The following is a 20,625-nucleotide window of genomic DNA, read 5'->3' as shown; positions in this document are numbered from 1 at the left end:
AGAGTGTGTACCTCGGAGGGATTAGGATTTCTTTAGGTGTAGCATGTCCAAAAGCCCTGGGTTTGACATAGCCTTATATGATAGGCAGAGATCTCCTCAGAGTAGGCGATATGCTACAGAGAAAAGCTGGAGTTTTTTTGAGACTGTCAGTGTAGGGCATCTGTTTGAGGCCAGTAATCCTCTTTGTGAGGTACTTCTGTGGCCTTTCCAGCTGCTGCAGATGTCTTGTAAGGTACATTCCAAAAGGGGCGCTGTACTCTATAATGGGTCTAATGAATGCTGAGTAGAGGGGAATAATCTCTTTTTGTCCTGGATGAGAACCCTTTTGTGATGAGGTGTGCCACATAGAAGGATTTCCTGACTACTGTGGCGATGTGATTATCAAAGGAGAGACTACTGTCCACCTGGGTCCCAAGGTCTCTTATCACACATTAGGCATTACATAGACTGCTGTTTATGTGGTAGTTCATGGGTACAAAGTTTTTACCAAAGGAGATGACTGCACTTTTTGGCATTGAGCTTGAAACCATGCCTCTGACACCAGGCATCTGTCTCAGTTAAGCCCTTCTGTAGGATGTCCACATCATTTGGGAGCTTGACTATGGCTCCTATTTGCAGTCATCTGCTAACTTCATTAGCCTGAGGCCTTCTGTGTTAGCCTGTACTTCAGAGAAGTAGATACCAAACAGGAGAGGTCCCAGGACTGAATCCTCTGGTACTCCACTTCTCACTGGTTTGAAGTCACATTTGGAGTCTGCAACTTTTACAGTGTGGGTTCTGTCAGTGAGCCAGTTGGCAACCCATCTTGTGACATAGGAATTTATACCTAGTTTAGTGAGTGTAACTATAATTCCAGAATGGGGGATGGTGTCGAAAGCCTTTGCGAGGTCACAATAGGCTGCGTGAACCACCTTACCCTCCTCTACGGCTTTGATGACTGTCTCAAAGAAGTCAATCAGGTTCAGAATGCATGATCTGCCTTTCACAAACCCGAACTGGGTGGGGTCCAGAGTTTGTAGGTTACCAATGTCTTTGTTTGAGTTCCATGATGATACGTTCCATGGCCTTGCAGACCAGGCTCATCAGGCTAATAGAGCGATAGTTCCCAGGATCAGTGGTGGCTCCCCTTTTGTGGAGTGGGATAACTGTTGCTGTGCGCCATTTAGTGGGCACAAAGCCTGATGTGAGACTATGATTGAACATGGTGCTTAGGTGGGGAGCCAGTTCGTTCTGAAGTTCATGTAAAACGCAGCCTGGGATGTTGTCCAGTCCCATGGATGCTGTGTTTTTGGTTTTAGAGTGTGCAGCTTTTACCTGCATAGATGTGATTACAGGGACTCTGCATTCTTCCTGTATAGATATGGGCCTTGTAGGGGGCGACGGTGTGGGGGGGTAAAGTTAGCACTGAACCTATCTGCCAGGATGTTGGTAATATCAGTTGGTTCTGTAATTTTCGTGCCGTTGTGCTGTAACTCAGAGCAGATCTTGGTGTTGCCATTGAGATTCTTTACATAGCTATAGAATGCTTTGTGGTTGCCCTTAGAGTTGGTGACAATTTTGTTTTTGTAGCTTGCTTTGGAGGATCTTATAAGGGATCTCAGCTTCTTACTGAGGCTGACCAGGGAGCCCCTCCACTCATGGGATTTTACTCTCTTTTGCAACAGTTTCTTCCTTCTGTTGTAGAGTTTGTTTATGGCAGGGGACCACCAGATTAGCTTCCTTTTTTTGGAGTATAGCATCTTGGTTCTGTTTGGGATAGCACGATCCATGCACTCATGTAAGTGCTTATAGAGTACATTTGTGTAGGATTCAGCAGTCGTAACTGTATTGTCCATCTGCATGGGTGTCATGAAGTTTGCCACTTCTGTCTTAAGAAGCATGAAGTTGGCTATGGAGACATTTTTTACCATGGTTTCCTTAATGGTGGGTGGGGGCGGGATGCAGATATCTAGGGTGATTAGCTTATGGTCAGATCCGACCAATGAGGAGTTGACTTCAGGTGTGGAACACTGGTCACTCATGTTGGTAATGACTAGGTCTAGGATATTGTTGCCCCTGGTGGGGGTGTGGATAAGTTGATCCAGGGCATTGGAATTTATGAATTCCAGAAAGCATTGAGCGAAGGATTTGGTACATGAGTAGTTTTCCCAGTTAATGGTGGAGTAGTTGAAATCGCCCATTATTAGCGTGTTTGGTTGAACCCTAATATTTTCCAGTATATCAAGAAAAGATGAGTGGGAATCCTGGGGCATGGTGGGGGATCTGTAGCAAGCTACAATTTGGATTGCAGTTTTGCTCAGAGTTAGCTGCACTTGGATAACCTCGGATGCATTATACTGCGCAACTAGCCTGGAGGTGTGGATATCCTTAATGAATATGGACACACCTCCGCCTTTTGTGCTCTGGTCCAGGTTAGATGGCCAAAAAGTGTGGTATGTGTTATAGCCTGGTAATGCAGGGGTGCTCTCTAGAGCCTTGAACCTGGTCTCAGTCACTGCACAGATATCGATGTTCTCCATTTTAAGGAGTGCCTTAAGTGAGTGCATTTTGAGATTGACTTCTAGCATTGAGTTGCATTACCCTCAGTTTTTGCTTGCCTGTGCCTGTTATTTGTCTTTTGAACCTTGCCCAAAAAAGGCACTGTAGGGTCGGCAAGACCCTTAGCCAGTATCCGGAATCCCAGGGGCGTCAGGTGCAGGCCATCTCTGGCAAAGCATCGTGGTCTGTCGACCATGTCAACCCAGACAGACAGATACTGGATCCCCTTAGAATGACACCAGAAGCTTAGCCAATTGCTGAAGTCAATCATTTTGTCCTTGTACTGTGGTATCATTCTGGGCGATGGCAGGATGCTACTCAGGGCTATGGTCATACCTGCCTGGGCTACAACATCGGAGAGCTCTTCCATGTCTCTTTTCATGTAGTCCAGGGAGGGACAGTTCAGGTCATTCACACCAACATGGACAATGACAAAGTCATATTTGTACTTGTTGTGGAGTAACCTGAGTGGTGGGTTATGTGGCAGATCCTGGCATCTGACAGCTGACAGTAACCTTCTCCTTGTTTAGCCTGGTGAGTGGGACATCGGTGTGCCTGACTATAGAGTCACTTATGACTGGTGTGTTGGCTACGTTGTTTTGCCTTATGGGCTGTGGTTTATTGGCACACTGAGTCTGTGGGCTATGTGTCATTTGGGTTGTGTTGGGGGGTGGAGGTTGCTTGCGTTTCTGCTTTGGAGGTCTCTGTTGCTTGAGCCAATTATTATTGAGAGCCTCTGTGAATGATTTTGTGTTTCTATGTGTGGATTTTGGTTGTGTAGGTTTAGGGGAACGATGTGATGAGTGTGGTGTGGTGCAAGTGTTTACCTTCTCCTCTTGACTGTCAAGTTCAGTCTTGGTTGGAGAGAGCTTTACCTCCATTTTGGCTAGATAAGTGCATCTCCACAGGTTGTGTTGTTGGGTGGTAGGAGGAGAGGGTTGTCTGTGTACATGAGGCAACTGCTACATTGACCCAAGATGTCCAGATTCATCAGATATACAGTAGAGAACACTGGGAGCTGACCCTTGGACATGCCTGAATAAAAAACTCCTTTCCTGTAGACAAGTGAGGAAAGTGAGTACAAGAGCTGTTTTTCTCTAAGCAAGTGAGGAAAGTAAGTACAAAAACTGTTTTCCTCTAGGTAAAGAGGAAGGTTGAGTGCTGTAGTAATTTGTATCTTATTTAGTGCTAACAACAAGTTCTGAACAAGTGCTGAGTGCTCAGCAATAAGCAAATTCAAGTGCGAAAACTAAGAATCTGTACCTGGATCTTGTGGTAGATAGGCTACCTAGTGCTTACCACTCCCACTGATAAGCTAGAATGCTTCCCTCCAACACAGAAAGGCTTGGGGGGCTCAAAAGCTTACAAACATTCCTGGATACAGCAAATCTGTATCTGGACTAGACTAGTTACAGGAAATGTGGGAAACAAGTTCAAACGCGGGCTTTTAAACCAGAAAGTTGAAAGAGATGGAAAAGCTGCCAAACGGTCAATAAACTACAATTTCTGGGCCAGAAACCACTCTTGTGGTAGATAGACTACCTAGCGCTTACCACTCCCACTGATAAGCTAGGAGGCTTCCCTCCAACACAGAACTTCGTGAGCCAGAGGCCCCCAACATTGTCCTTCACTTCAGAGACGTATATACCAAACAGGAGGAAGTGGCACTGAGCCCTGTGGGACACCGCTGGTAACAGGTTTCTTATTGGAAGTGGATTCATCTATCTGGACAACATGTCCTGTCAGTGAGCCAGTTGGGTATCCACCTGGTGATGTAGGGGTTTATGCATAACTCAGTAAGTTTATCTATTATTCTTGAGTAGGGAACTGTGTTGAAAGCTTTGGCCAGGTCTAGATAAGTAGTGTGTACTGTTTTACCCTCATCCATGGCCCTGAGGACTTTCTCGAATAACTCCACCAGAATGAGCAGGCAAGACCTCGCTTTGACAAAGTCAAATTGGGTATGGTCCAGTTTTTGGAGAGTTCCTATGTTATTGATCAGATCCATGATAATTCTCTACATGGCCTTGCAGATACGACTGGTCAAGCTTATGAGCCTGTAGTTCCCTGGGTTAGTTGATGGACCCCCTTGTGCAAAGGGATGACTGTTTCAGTTCTCCATTCCTCTGGAACAAAGTGTGTCAGGAGGCTTTGGTTAAAGAGGATTTCTGGTGGCCCTGATAGATTCTGTTTTAAGCTGTTTAATAAGCATCCTGGAATGTTGTTGGGACCCATGGAGGCTGTATGTTTGGCTTTAACGAGCGCAGTAAGTACTTATTCCCTTATAATGGCCAGTAGGGGGATGGCTGCTGGTATTTCTTTAGGTGTGGTAGGAGCTGATGGGGAGGGAAGAAGTTTGAATTGAACTTGTCAGCCAGCAGGTTTGCTATAGTTTCAGGATGGGTTTGAGTGTTGCCATTCATAATTAACTCAGCACATTGCTGAGCATTTCCCCTGAGGTTATGAACATAATTAAAAAAAGCCTTATGTTATTTTTCACCTGGGAGGCTATCTTTGCCTCATAGTTTGCTTTGGTAGATTTGACCAGCTGTCTAATTTGTTTAGACTGGTTAGTGTCTTTTTTCACTGTTTTGTCTGTTCCATCTTGGCTTTGGAGAGGATTTTTTTCCTTTTGTTAAATAGCCTGTTCATGCTAGGGGTCCACCAGGATGGTTTATTTTTGCCAGTAATCATAGGTTTGACTCAGACAGGTACTGCCTCCTCTAAGCAGCTATGAATGTGGTTATACAGTGCGTTTATGTACAGCTCAGAGTAAGCCTCAGTGTTATCTGGGTATGGAGGGTTTTGGAAGTTTAATAAGCTGTCACTTATTTTGAGGTAATTGACCTCAGCAAAGGTCTTAGCAGGGTTGAAGTTTGATGGGGGTTGTAGGTTAGTTTTAATACTAAAGGAGATCATTTTGTGGTCAGCTCTTACCAGGGAGGAGTTAATGAATGGGAGGGAGCAGCATCCCCCCATTTGCTTGCTGTTTGATGAGACAATCATGTGTGTGTGTGTGTGTGTGTGTGTGTGTGTGTGTGTGTGTGTGTGTGTGTGTGTGTGTGTGTGTGTGTTTGTATGTTGTATATCCTTTGAATAATTGTAGGGAAGCCATAGAGTAGAGAATTAGAGAATAGTAGGGAAATTAAGTTTAAATGTACAGAGGATGTGTTGAGACAATCAGGAGTAGGTGGTCTAAAAGTGTAGAAGTGAGGTAAAATTAATTTTCAGTTTCTGTAGCTGAAGGAGATGCATATTGTTTATCTGGATAAGTAAATAAGAGTACAGCATACAGTGGTAATTGACACTGACAAAGAATGATCTGTGAATCAGACCTTTATTCTGGGGGGTTGGGTTCTAAGGTTGTAATGCATGGTTTTCTCAAACTTTTGACGCAAAATGGGAAAGAGCTTAAATTGATAATTTTATAGAGCAGGGATGCAACTAATAAATTATACTGATCTATGCTTGATTGGTAATCATTTTGACAGTAAGAGGCAGTGCTGCTGTCTGAGAGGATATGGCAATAAACTTGGAGCTATTATTAGCTGCTGTTTGTAGACCTGTCAGTCAGTCTTTGTTCTGTGGCTGTTGCAGATAGTCTAACCCATACCCTAGTTGTGGAAGAAGAACTCCTAGTCATCTTGCTGGTGAAAGATCATTTATTCTCGGATTACCCATTTTATAGGGGTGTAGCCTGCCATTCATTGGGTATAAAGCAGAGAAAGAAGTTGTGGATAGGATGCGAGTTTGTCATGGATTTCTCACACACACACACACACACACACACACACACACACACACACACACACACACACACACACACACACACACACACTTGTGCATGCATATGTGGTTTGTATGCATACAGGAAAGTTTGGAGGATCAGTCTTAGTGAAGCTGGATGAAACAGGAACACTCCAGCACAAGCCTATGCTGGACAGAAGGAGGACATTAAGATTTTGCTTTGAATGCACCCCAGTTGAGAACACAGCTGTAATATTGAGTGGTAAGACAGTAACATTCTTGCCTCATTCTGCTCTCCATTTGTATATACAGTATAAAATAAATAAAATAAAACTGAACGTGAAGCTTGAAATGAGGTAGAAGTATTGAGTGACATTAGAGTTTCTGTAGAACTGCTGGACCTAACATTTTATAAGATAAACGTGTGAAAAAACCTAAGGTAACAGATCTGAGAACTGCCGTCTGTAATAAGTCTTCTTTTACAAAAATATGACCTGCATAAAACTTAAGGCTTTGATAGTGATGTGATAAGTATTCTAGTAACTGGCAGCGTTCTTAGTATTAAAGTACCATGATAAGACAAGGTTTGAAAAACAATTCCTATTTCTGTTGATAAGCTGAATGTGATAATGCATTGGGATCTCTTCAGGCACAAAACATAGGGTCACTGGCTCATCAGCTTGCATATTTGCTTTTAATGCCAAAAAGGTCAAAAGCCTCTTGGTTCTACTCCCACATGAGGAACACAAATTTGTTTTACAATGCACATACCAGTACAGCACAAGGTACCATGCTTTGGATGAGATTAAGAATTGCACTGGGTGTGACGAGGGTGGACATTATTAGGAATAAGTATATTAGAGGGTCAGCCCAGGTTGGAAGGTTTGGAGACAAAGCCAGAGAGGCAAGATTACGTTGGTTTGGACATGTGCTGAGGAGAGATGCTGAGTATATTGGGGAAAAGATGCTAAGGATGAAGCTACCAGGTGACAGGAAAAGAGGAAGGCCTAAGATAAGGTTTATAGATGTGGTGAGAGAGGACATACAGGTGGTTGGTGTGACAGAGCAAGATGCAGAGGATAGGAAGAAATGGAAACAGATGATCTGCTGTGGCGACCCCTAACGGGAGCAGCTGAAAGATGATGATGATGATGTCTGAATTGCTGGTAGCTCAAGTGAATATAAAATATCCCTCAGCACTTATCAAAAAGAGTAGGAGTTGTTTTGCTTTCTTTTATATTTAATTTCCTACAAATCTTATTTTTGTATTTTATCATATACAGGGTCAACATCTTTATTAAATAAACACATTTTACACTGTAACATGAGTTTCTGTACATTAACAGAAAACAAGGCATAATAATATCATCCATTGTTATTGTCATGCAGTGTACATATATGCTTTTTTCAACAATTTTTATTCATACCAACATTACATAAACTGCTCAGTTCCTGCCATACCTTAAACTTCATTTCTTCATCCTGAATATTATGCTGCTTGTGTTGCTCCTACAAAATTCTAATTATTTCTGTGAATTGTGTACCTTTCCTTTCCTAAAAGATTTCACCTCCATTTCCTTTATCTCTTTCAAGATATTCAGAATTCTGTTATGTTTGGTATGGATTTTGAGTTCCATTTTCTAGTAAGTGATTTCTTTGGCAGGCAGTAGAATTAAACTTTTTAGGACCTCACTTTATGTAGGTAATTTGGGCAGCCATGGTGGTGCAGCGGTTAGCGTTGTCGCCTCACAGCAAGAGGTTCTCCAGTTCGATCCTCAGCTGGGGTGCCTTCTGTGCGGAGTCTGCATGTCCTCCCTGTGGTCATATGGATTTCCTCCGGGTGCTCTGGTTTCCTCCCACATACCAAAGACATGCTGTAATTAAATTGGACACTCTAAATTGGCCCTAGGTATGAGTGTATGTGTGCCTTCTGTGGAAGGTTGGGCGCCGGGCTGGCAACTTGACATCGTAAAAACTCTACTGTCAATCATGAGCGGACAGGTGATCTGCTGTGGCGACCCCTAACCGGGGAAAGCCGAAAGATGAAGAAGAACTTTATGTAGGTAATTCAGACTGTATGTCTAAACTGAAAAGAATCATGACCTTAATTACAGGCATTTGTTCTTCGAGCATTTCTGTTCAAGTGCTCTGTGGGAGATTTTTTAAATCTAACAACCAATTGCGTTTCCAAAAACATGTTCCCAGTTAACTGTCTTCCCCATCACAACTCCAGCATTTGCTATCTGCCTGAGCACACATTCTGTGAAGTCTGCTTAAAGTATAAAAGTACCTGCGCAACAACTTCCATGAAAAAATCCTAAACCTTTTGGACTTTGTTGCATACTTGGAAGTCTTACAGATTTCTTTTCACTATTTGTTTACAAATTGCTTATCCATTCACTTTTCTCAATCTTTTTTAACCTCCTCTGGTTGACTCTTAAACTTGTTATAGACTATTTTATACTCTTTACTAATAATCCTTTTTTTGACAACAGTGTCTGTTTTAGATGAAAATAAAAACTCTACCAGAAGTGGTCTGTCTTTTTCTATACTCCTGTATCAATTTCTCCTAAGGAAGGCAGTCTCTAACCTGCAGTCAGGGAAGGCAGTCTCAAACTTCTGCTTAGCGTCATCTCACTCTGTTACCTTTCCCTTCCAGGTGGTTTGCTTCCAATAACTCGGTTTCTTTGCTGAGTTCCTGTAGTACATTCCAGCCTGTTCTTGCCAATTTTCTGTATCCCTGTTGGTAAAATCAGCTTTCTCCATTCTTGTGCTAGCTTTTTAGAATACTTTCTTCTACTTTATGAATATAATATTCTATATGGTTCTTAAGGGCTTTCATCTAAAATCCTAGTTTATCTTTATCTGTCAAACTCCAGCCATCCTCCCATTTCATCATCTTCATCAGTTTCCACTTTGATTTATAAACTTTTGCTTGAGTTTTGAATGTGTGTCTTAACTGCATAATTTTAAAAGCACCCCTTCAAATCAAATAGCCTTAAACCACCTTGTTATGTGGAGAGAATCAACTTCTACAAAGTAAGTAAATAAATACAGATGCTATTAACTGCAGAAACTGAAGGTTGATGGACCATAAAATTAAATACCATATGTTTATTGTAAGAGTTTTCGTCTTAACACAAACTGACTCAAGACTTCATCAGACAAATCACAGCATAGAGCATTACTTCAGTTTATGTCCTAATCACATGACTGAAAACACATGGTCTAAAAGTGACATAACTGAATCCTAAGCTCAAAGAATGCATGTATGTAACATTTACTGTGTACATGTAATTATTAAACTTATTTTGTTAAGTCTATGATCTGAATTCCCTGTTAGCCCTTCCCCCACGATAATCCTTGATATGATCTGTTACATGAAAAATGAAAATTTTAAACTTCATACACCCCATAGCATGTCTAAAGTACTGTGCTCACTTTTGCTTTTTTAATGTTGTACATATGTTCATATATTCTTTCCTTTCATTTTCTTATTGTCTTATCTGTAAAAAACTATTCAGAAAAGGTACTGACTGCTGTATGTACCAGATACATCAAATTACATATGAAACGGCCTGAACAACTATAACTTCTATTTGTATTAATACAGTAAAGACTAGGACTATCCACAATGAACCTGCAATTACTGCACCTGTAACATTTACATGTACGTTTTCATGTACTTTCTGTAATATCTCCCATTTTCTATAATATTATCCCTCTCAAGTGTCTCTTAAGTTCACATTCCTTTTATTAATGAACTTAAGACTTCACTCACCTTTTTAGTTATATCCTGGTTTGCTGTTAAGATGTTCCAGTTCATTCTCATAATGTGTTTGATGTTCTATATGCCTTTATAGAATGAACTAATGCCATGAAACATTATTATCTGTGTTTTGTTTTTTTTACTCACTTATTGTTACTGTCCTTACACTTTTTAAAATCCTGTCCTTAACTATACTGGGATAACCTCTTCTTTGGATTAATTCATGTATTAACTTAATCCCCTCTGTTTTTCCATCTATGAGCTTTGGACCATATAACATTGGCTTTTTAACTATATTGTTGTAAAGCCATTCTGGGTGCATATCCCAATACACATTAACATCCAAATATGTTAATTTGGCCTTACTGTCAATACTTAAACATTTTAAAAAGCCAAAAGTGGAATTAATATATTTCTTAAAATTATGCATTTTGGCTTCTGACCTCTCCAAGTTAAAAAAGTCAGTAAAAACTAATGTTAATAAGTTATTATTATTATATAACTATTAATTTCCCCAGTAAGATATATCCAAGTTAGCATAATTGGGAACCATAACAGCACTCATTGCAACCCCCCTTTTCATTTATTTGCTTCTACCCTTTTCTAAAGATCCCACTTCCAGTTCTTTTATCTCTGTTACTGTATGCACTAATTCTAGTGCTGTTGGTTTAGACTTTGTTTTCCATTTTCTAGTAGTTGCTTTTTTTGGCAGACACCAGAATTAAACTGATCAAGGCTTTACTGTGCCTAAGCAATTCTGGTTCTGTATCACAGCTCAAAAAAATAATTTCCTTAGTTATACCAATTTTCTCACCTAGTATTTCTGACAGAGTAGTCTACTGGAAGTCTGCCAGCTCATTATACTCCCAGAAAATATGTTTCCAATTACCTGTTTCTTCTCCATCACACCGACAACGTTTGCAATATACCTGAAAAAAAATTCTTTGGAGTCTGCTTGGGGTATAAAAATAACTATACAAAAACTTCCAAGCAGAAATCCTAAATCTTCTAAACTTTATTACATATGTGTGAGCCATACACATATCTTCGCATTGTTACCATGTGAATTGCTTATCCAGTCTCTTTTCCCAAGCCTTTCTGACCTCCTCTGATTGATTCCTATAGTTATCATGCAATATTTTATATTCAATACTAGTTCTCTTTTTAACAGTAGCTTCTGTTCTAGGTTCTACTAAAAACTTTACCCATGCTGGGCTTTCACTTATGATCACCCTATTTGTTTCTCCTTTTCTATACCCTGGTATCAATCCTTGGTAGGGAAGGCAATCTCCAGCCTGCAGTTCATATATATTTTTGACCTGTTCCCATTCTGTTACTTTTCCCTCTCTAGTTGTTTGCTACCAATACCTTGGTTCCTTTGCCAGTTTTTCTTCAGTAAATTCAAGCCCTCTCTTGCCTATTCTCGGTACCCCTAATTGCAATCATCCCTATCGGCAGACTCTCCTTTCTCCATTCCCATGTTGTCTCAGTTCTTAGAATATTTTCTGGTGCTTTATGAATATAATATTTTGTATGATTATTGTTATTCTCCGTAAGGATCTGCATCCAAAATCCCAGCTTCTCCTGGCTTCTTGAGCCCCTCCCCCATGTCATCATCATCTTCATCATCCCTTTCAACTTTGAATTATAGCTCTCTGCTTGTACTGTGTTTAGGAGCCTCAACTGTGTAGCTCTGAAATACCCTTTCAAATCATCTAATCCCAAACCACCTTGTTCTATTGGAAGGATCAACTTATCCCACTTGAAACTTGCTCTATTCCCTTCCCAGAAAAAAAAACTCTTTATTAATTGCTGTCCACAGCTTCTCTTCTGGTTGAAAAAATATGCCTGACCTGTGTATAAAACAAAACGGACTAAAACATTTTCATAGGATCATAGGAGGTTACTAGGCTATTGGCCTTAGGGCTTTTACAAGCCTATCCATGTTTTACCCTTGTTCCCTCATAGACCAAGAGGAATAGCCTATATTAGCATGCATATTTATGATCAGCACTGACTGCCTCTATCCATAACAGAAATAGGTGAAATCCCCAGGGTGAATTTATGGTTTCGCATCCCCTTAAATAGGGTCATTGAGGAGCTCTGTTTAAATTGAATTGGGAGTTAGTTCCAGAGGAGTGGCAGCCTCTGGGAGTCTTCTTTCTCTCCAGCAAGTCCTGTTTATGTTGCAGGCTATATTAAGGTCTCTAGAGCGAGTGAGTCTTGTCCCATTTGATTTGTAGATGTGCAGCATTTCCATTAAGGCAGGGTCCAAGACTGCTCTGTAAGGCAGGCACAATTCACCTCTAAGCAGTCTATACGATACAGAGTATAGTGACAGTGCCTTCAGTCTGTCTGTGAAGGTCATGTAATGAAGGCCTTGATTTTTTTTTTATGAGAAACCTCTGAGGTCTTTCGAGCTTCTGCAGGTGTCTGGAGAGACCTCAGAGGTTTCTCACCAAGAAAATCCAAGGCCTTCATCATATGACCTACATGGACAGATTGAAGGCACTTTTGTCACTGCTTGTATTGTGTTATCTGTATCCATAAATCAGAGCTTCCATTTTCTCAATTTTTGTATTATCTTTTGTTTAGTCTCTTCCCGCCTATCCTTAGTAGCCATAACCGAATATTTTTTTATCCATACACCTAAGTACTTAATTTTATGTCCCAATAAATATGGGTATTGCTTGAACCAATTTATGTGTGGGTATATAGTTTACAGCTATTGCCTTTGTTTTATCTTCATTAATGTTGTATCCCAAAGAGACTTAATACTGTCTCAGAATGTTTCACAACACTGAAATCTCCTTTTCTGGTTTTATCAGGTACAAAATAATATCATCTGCAAATAAAACTAACTTTTCCTGATTACCATTCCAATTATATCCTTGAAATTTTTAGTCCATTATTTTCTTTGCCAATGGCTCTATATATAACAGAAATAACAAAAGGGAAAGAGGACACCCCTGCCTGGTTTGTTTGTTCAAACAGAACTTATCAGACAAGAACCCTCCCCCAATTTATTTTTTATCTCTGATCCCTCTTATATCATCCTAATTAACCTTATTATTGCATCAGGGAGTGTAAATGATTCCATCGATCTACTCCTAAAATCCCAGCTTACTCTGTTGACTTCTTTCTCTGCATCAAGACACACCAACAACAGCGGTATTTTCTTACATTCTGGTTCCCTCTGGATCATCATTGTTCTATTAATGTTGTCTAATGTTTGCCTTCCCTCCACAAAACCACATTGATACATACTTGTCAGTTTTGGCATTATCTTTGCCATTGTTTAGCCATTATAGACTTAAACACTTTATAATCATGGTTTAGAATCAAAATGGGCATATATGTAATCCAACTAGTCTTGATAGAGCTCTTAGGGTGAGGTCCCCTTCAGCTTCTGATTCTTCCTGGAGCATCCCCCCATGGAAGAGTACAGAAACCTAGATGAAAAAGGAGGCATTTGGACTCCCCACAGGACTCTCCCAGAGATGACACTGACTTTGATGAAGGGGATGGGTCTTGGCAAGTTCCTCCCTAGAAGACATCTCCTATGGAGACATACTTGAATAACTTATGCAAAGGGGGGCTGGTCCAATGATGGCTCTTTCCAGGAGGAGTCAGAGTTTCTTGTGGTCTTTGAAGCTGGCCAATTTATCTCCTGTGTGTCTCAGTGGGTGTGGTGGGAGACAGATGTGGCAGAGTCCATTGCTCACAAAGCCAGTAAGATTTTGGTCTCACCTTGAGATAGGCCACATGGGAACAAGGGCCTGCAGTAGATGTCTCTGAGGAAAGGTCTTCTGCCCCCCCCCAAACAGAGTGCCCCAGGCCCTGGACAGATTTAGAAATTGTGCTTATACCTCAGTGATGTTTACTTTGAGTACACTGAATTACCGTGTAAATTTAACCAGATTTCAGAACGTTTTGGCCAAAGAGCTGTCCAAATCACTCTCTGGTACCATGACAATGGAATTCCACAAAATGTTGGATTCAAAATTGTAAACTTCAGTCCATTACAAATGTGAATGTGCCTGTTGTCCATTACCATGGATGGCACATCTATAGCAGTAAGCATCAACACTGTAATACTCTAAAATGCCTGGATGCATGTCTGTGATTTTGCAGAGAACTTCAAAATGTCTTTTTTGAATCTTCTTCTTGATGGGTCCACATTGTTTGGGTCTAAGTTTAAAGACACACTTATCAGTTGTGATTCAGTCCACATTGACTCTTCTGAGGAAGGAGAACTGGATGTGGTTGATGGACCTATAGAACACCTACTACCAAATCAAGATAGTGAGGCAGTCCAGAAGTTGCCTTCACTTTTGGTTGGGAACCAGTCATTGTCAATTCAGAGTGCTGCCCTTCTGACTCATCACAGTTTCCCGGGTGTTTGCCATGCACATGATGGTAGTGCAACATATTTATTATTTATTTATTTATTTATTATTTATTTATTTATTTTATTTTACATTTGTTGACCAGACTTATCTGACTGAGCTGAAGAGCCCTTTTTCATTGGAGGCCTGGGGAGAAAAGCTCCAACACATTATACAATTTCATTATAAATTAGCATTAAAAAGCAATGTTACAGGATTATTACAAGGCATTAAAGGAGTACAACAGGTTTCTCTAATGTATTCCTCAACTTCACAGCCCTTTTCCTCCCTATTTACACTGTCCTCTGAAAAGCAACAACAATAAAGCATTTACAATTTTTATAATTCCCCTTACTTCTGTAACAGAAGCCTACCTTCTCATACTGTGATGGTTTCACTTACAAAATGATTCTCTCACGTTTGAATAAAGCTTGCTGGAGTTGCCCAATTACTGACATCATCGAGGCCAGGCAGTGCAGGTACTTTTTTTTTTTTTAACAGTTACCTCCCCCAAAGTGACATCACCACAGCCATCATCTGATTCTAACTATAATAATAAGACCCACCCATTCCGTGATGTCATGGCTCTCTTGTCCTTCCCCCAGCCTGAGTGCTGTTCATTTTATTCAGTAGTAGTGTAGTAACACCGATGTTTGGAAGCACAGAAATTTGGTATGCATACTTGTACATTCTGCACGGTAAATGATGCTTAGGTGGTTAGCCGGCCTTAGGCATAGGCCAACTAGGCGGCTGCCGGTCTAGCAGGGGTGCTTTTCCAGTATTTATTTGGTGTAGGTAGACAAGGATGGGGGCACTAGGTAGTGTGGTGGGGGGCACCGTGGAGCCCTTTTGCCTAGGGCACCAGTTGACCTAAGGCCGCTCCAGGGTGTATCGCTTGCATACTTCTCTGTTGTATTTGCACCAGATACTGTTAGTGTGCAGTGCGGGAATAGAAAGATTAAAACATTACCCTGGTATCAGAGGTGGCAGTGCAACATATTCATAGTGGCTTAACATGAGAGTAGCTCTAAGCAAGCACCATGTGAAACCTGAACAAGCACCTAGAATTATTCAGTGCAGCTTCCACACCTTAACTCTGAAAATGAATTCACATACTCACATGAACAGGAGTAGCTGCATATTGATGGCTAAAGGTGTATGGGCATGTCGGGTGGTTACTACACTGCAAAAGTGGTATGTAATGGTGGAGATATTTGGAAGGCAAGTGCAAACACGCCAGTATATTAAAGCCATAGCACCAATTGAACTGAACTGGAGGCTGGCAAATAGATTTAGTAAGGGATTTTGTCCATGCACAAATATTTCAACAGTGATTCTTTGCAGTGGCATCCATTATCTGATTCAAGGTAAGTTAACCTTGATGTCCTTTATTTTAAAAAAAAAAATCAATAAAAAATGTACTTTGTTATAAGTGACTTCTGGACACAAGAAAAAGGAAGGGGAAAATATATCACTGTTGTTTGTATGTACAAAGACAAATCCAGGGACACTGCAAAAGTTTTTTTTGCAAACCAACCAGTGGAGTAAAAACATATGAAGGAAAACACTGCATACCAACACACTTTGCACATGTAAATCTCAATTTTTAACAAGGTGGAAGCATGACGTGATACCTTAACACTTAAATTAATAAAGATCTAAACTGGTTAATAGTATAAATGTTTTATTCTTTAGCTCATTGGCGCAAGACCTTACTGGATGTGATTGCAGTCAAGTAAGGCCATGGCTATAGTGCAGCAAAAAATGTTCCTTCTAACAAAGGAAATGCTAGAGCAAAGATTAAATTACATGAGTCAAGCACCCTGCTGTGATCTGCCAATCAATGGAATTACCAGGTCAAATTACCCTCAGGACTTTGACAGCTAGGGAAGCTAAGTGTTATGGGGAGGGGAGAAGTAAATGGACTGGAATTCATTGTCTCACAAATTAGTGCAATTTAAACTTAATTAGAAAAAAAAGGCAGCAGTAAACAGCACTTTGAGTGTGTTCTGTGGCATTTGCAGTGTTTCTGTTTTAAGTAGTCATCCAGCAGCAGGGAATGTTACTTACACTGTTCTATTTTACTCAGTACTTTGTACGCATGCAACATATATGAAATGACAGGGACTTTAGCAAACGGAGCCTGCATGATGTAACATTTTTGAGCCAAACAATGATTTCTGGGATACTGGATGGCAACCTGATTTATCCAAACCACGTCAATATGCCAGCGTCCAGGTGGTCAGAGTCTGGAATTACATATAAAAATATTTAAAATCCTGTAAATAATCCCAGAGTTCTGTTAAAGTGTAGGAAACATCATGCCATGATGTTTTAAACATATTTTTTGAGTTTGTGGGTGCAGTACTCCTTTAAGTAGCATTACAATATTATACACTGTCAATAATCAGGAGCATAGCAAAGCTCTTTCAAGATGTATAAAAAGAAATAGGTCATTAAGATGAATACAGTTTTTTGGAGTAAATGGTTACAAAAACCCAGTTTTATCATAATGTAGTTGCGTGAAGACAAGACAATTACTATAGAATGTTTTTCTGAGGTGATCAGCTTAATAAGTTTTAGAAGACAGTAGAAAGAGTAGTCAAGGAAGATTACTGAGAGCTAGTGAAAAGAGTGAGTTAAGGGCAGAAAGTAGATTAAGGTATGGGAAGTAGGGGATGTTTAAGGAGGGAGAGAGCAGTGGCATATCTCAGACAGCAGGGTTTTGGGTGTTCCCTTAACTAAGTGACTGTCTTATAACTGCTGTCATGAGGGATCTCAGCTAATCCAAGCCAGAGTTTACTTGCTGCACTTGTTCTGAGACCTTAGAATCACAACTGACCCAGACAAAGTTCAAGCTAACACCAGTACATACCATAGAATTCATAGGATGACACCTGGACACCACCAGCAGATAGACAAAAGTCCAGTGTCAAGGATAGATACCCTGTACCAACACATTTCGCAGGTCCTGTCTCATCAAACTCCACCAGCAAAATCCATCCTTAGTCTCTTGGGCTCTATGGCAGCATCCATCACTCTTGCCCTCCTGCCATATTCCACATGAGGGTATTACAGAGGACCTTCTCTATCCAGTCGTCGGTTCTTCATCATCTGATGTACTGTCCTATCAAACTCACTTGGATTTGCAAAACAACTTATGTGGCCAAATTCTCTTCTGTTTTTTTCATGTTATTCTTTCATTCTTCCCTCCTAGTTGCAACAGTGGCCAATGATGTAACCCTTTTAGGGTGGGAGATGGGGCATTTTGAAGGGCAGACTGTCCATGGCATGTGGTCTCTGACAGATGCCAGTTTTCACATCAGTGTATTGGAGAGGAAGGCAGCCTCCAAGCATTGCATGCCTTCCAGTACTCCCTTCGCACAGATGTGATCGCTATCCAGATAGAGAGCATGTCAGTGGTCTGGTACAGCAACAAGCAAGGAGGAACCCAATCTTACCCTTTGTGTTGGGAGGCCATGAGGGTCTAGCAGTGGGCAATGTCTTCCCATCACCTTCTAATTGTGATGCATATCCCAGGGAAATCCAATGTATTGGCAGATAAATGAAGCAGATTGATTCTTCTGCCACACATGTGGTCCTTCAGTCAGACAGTGGCTACCATAGTCTTCAGCCCCTGATTTCAGCCTTTCTGTGACCTGTTTGCAACCACCTCCAAAACAAAATGCAGCAGGAAGAGGGGCAGTCCCTGAGGAATGCTTTGATCCACACTGTCTCCCCTACATATTCTCTCCAACTACCATTGAAAACCAAATTTCTTCAGAAAGTGGCCTGTGGAAGGCAAAATGATTCTCATTGCCCCCTTTTGACCTCAGCAAATATGGTTCCCCTTCCTTTAGCCTCATCTTTTGTACCCATCGTGGGTGCTGGATCCCCTACCAGATCTGATCTCTCACCCTTCCAGCAGACCTCACTTGATCATCAAATCCCAGAGTCTGACCTCTTAGTTTCTCCATTTCCAGTAATGGCCAGAAAATCCAGGCTTTCATCCAGTGTTGTTCACATTTTATCCTCATATGAGAAACCTACCACCAGGAGAGTTTACAGAAGCAAGTGAAGAGATTTTCTGTCAAGCTTTTATGCAAAAATTTAGACCACTTTTCTGTGCCCTTACCATCAACTCTAGACTTCCTTGCAGGCCTTTTTCATGCAGAAGATAGCTACTCCATGATTAAAGTTCAACTGGCAACTATTTCAGATTTTCACTTAGGTGAAGATCAGAGCCCCATTGCATCTTTAAAATGCTGTAAGACCTTTTTGACAGGTACCTGTCTTCTGCATCCTCCTTTACGGGACCCTTTTCTACCTTGGGATATTACTGTAATACTGCAAGTCTTGACTTAAACTCCCTTTTGAATCAGCAGCTAAAACGGACCTGTAATTCCTGTCTAGAAAGACACTACTTTTGGTGGTGATTACCTTGACAAGAGAAGCCTTGTCCTGTAAATCACTGTGTTTGGTCTTTTAAAAAGATAGAATGTCCCTCTGAATAAATCCTAATTTCCTTCCTTCAGTTACTTCAGAGTCTTCCTTGAATCAGACTATTCATCTACCTATGTTTTTTCCCCAACGTCTCAGACTAAGATGACTATCTCATCATCAGTTTCATTTCTCTTTGCATTGTATGAAGGATTTCAGGAAGTCTTGACCAACGTTTTCTCTCCTTTTCTAAAACTAAACTAGGAACCAGTGTGTCCAAGGTCACATTGTCCAGATGGTTATCAGATTTTATTACATTTATCTTTAGAGATAAGGGACTTTAACTGCCTAACAAACCTAAAGCACATTCTGTAAGAGTGGTATCAACTTCTACAGCTTTCTTTAATAGAATCTCTGTTGATGATATTTGTGCTGCAGCTACTTGGTCTACAGTTCACTTATTTGTCTGTCATTACATTAGGCCTGCAGTCTAGGTTTAGGGCTTCTTTTGGTTCTACCATCCTCTGGAATATTCTTCCATAAGAACTCCCAGGGTTATTGGTAGTGGGAACTCTTTCCCATAAGTTAAGACAAATGGAAAAGACAACACTGGAAATTAAAGTTATGTACTTACCTTAACACTAGATCTGTGTTGTCTTCTTCCATCCATCTTAACCCACTCCCCCTCCATTCCCCCATCAAAATTGTCAGGATTTTAAGCTCTCCATTTGACCTCACTGAACCTGTCCAGAGACTTGTCTTACTTACAGTCCTTAACTGAATTTTGCTGTTATTTCCAGTTGTTTCTTCCTATAAATTGCATAGGTTGATCCTACTGTATAGGAGGGCAGACTTGGTTTGAGGAAATGTTAGGGCAGAGAAGGATTGTGGGAACAGGGCGAAGCCTGAGCCTTGGATACAAATTCTGAAAGTTTTTGGCATTGGATCCAGTCACATCAGATATATCCATAAGTACACAGATCTAGTGTTATGTTGAGTACATAACTTTCATTTAAACAAGTCCTTCCAGGTCTTCCCTCCTAACTTCCATATTTCCACAGGAAAGTCTTCCCTGTTGATTTGTTGTACATCACAGTTTTATCTCATCTTTTCTTATTTAACTATTAATTGTTAAGCCTCATCTTCCTTTATACTTGGCATAATCAAGTCTTCTGCAGATATTTCCATTGTCTTTTATTGACTTACCGATTCCTCTGCTTTATAACAATTTTCATAAAATTTCCAATATGCAGATGACAGGTTATTTTCTTGTTATAAGCTTCTTGTTTCAGTCATTCTGATGAACATTTTTGGGCTCCAGAATTGTTTCCAAAAAATAGGTGCTTAACAGCAGCCTTTGCAAATGCATGCTTTTTATCCAAATATTCCCATATTTTCTTTTTTAGCACTGTACAGTTGCTCCTCTTGTTCTGTGAGATTCTCCTTTTACTGCAACATTTTAACCTTTGTCAACCCCTCTATATAATTCCTATTACTTCTTTACCATATTTTTATGTCTTAGTTCTACCATGTTTTAAATTCCATTTTCATTTCACCCCACTTAATAATTATCCATTCTGAAGTCATTTCTATCTTCACTAATAATTCTTGAATCATATCTACAACCGATTCCTTAAATTCTTCTCTTCATAACAGAGAAGTATGGAAGCACTAGTGTCTCATTTTTTAGATAATTACTCTCCCATCTTTATCATGGTTTTATTGGTGGATGATCTGATATAG

General features: G+C 40.4%; 1 protein-coding gene across 1 annotated transcript in view; it reads left to right on the top strand.

The window, feature by feature from the left end:
* LOC122812984 (E3 ubiquitin-protein ligase rnf213-alpha-like) overlaps positions 1-20,625 on the top strand; it is a 1,982,151-nt gene that overhangs the window by 221,842 nt on the left and 1,739,684 nt on the right.

Source organism: Protopterus annectens, chromosome 10.part0 (assembly GCF_019279795.1).
Source record: "Protopterus annectens isolate FY-2018-M chromosome 10.part0, PAN1.0, whole genome shotgun sequence".
In the NCBI taxonomy this organism is placed as follows: domain Eukaryota; kingdom Metazoa; phylum Chordata; order Ceratodontiformes; family Protopteridae; genus Protopterus; species Protopterus annectens.
The sequence above is the reverse complement of the archived record's forward strand: the minus strand, read 5'-3'. Positions and strand labels throughout refer to the sequence as shown.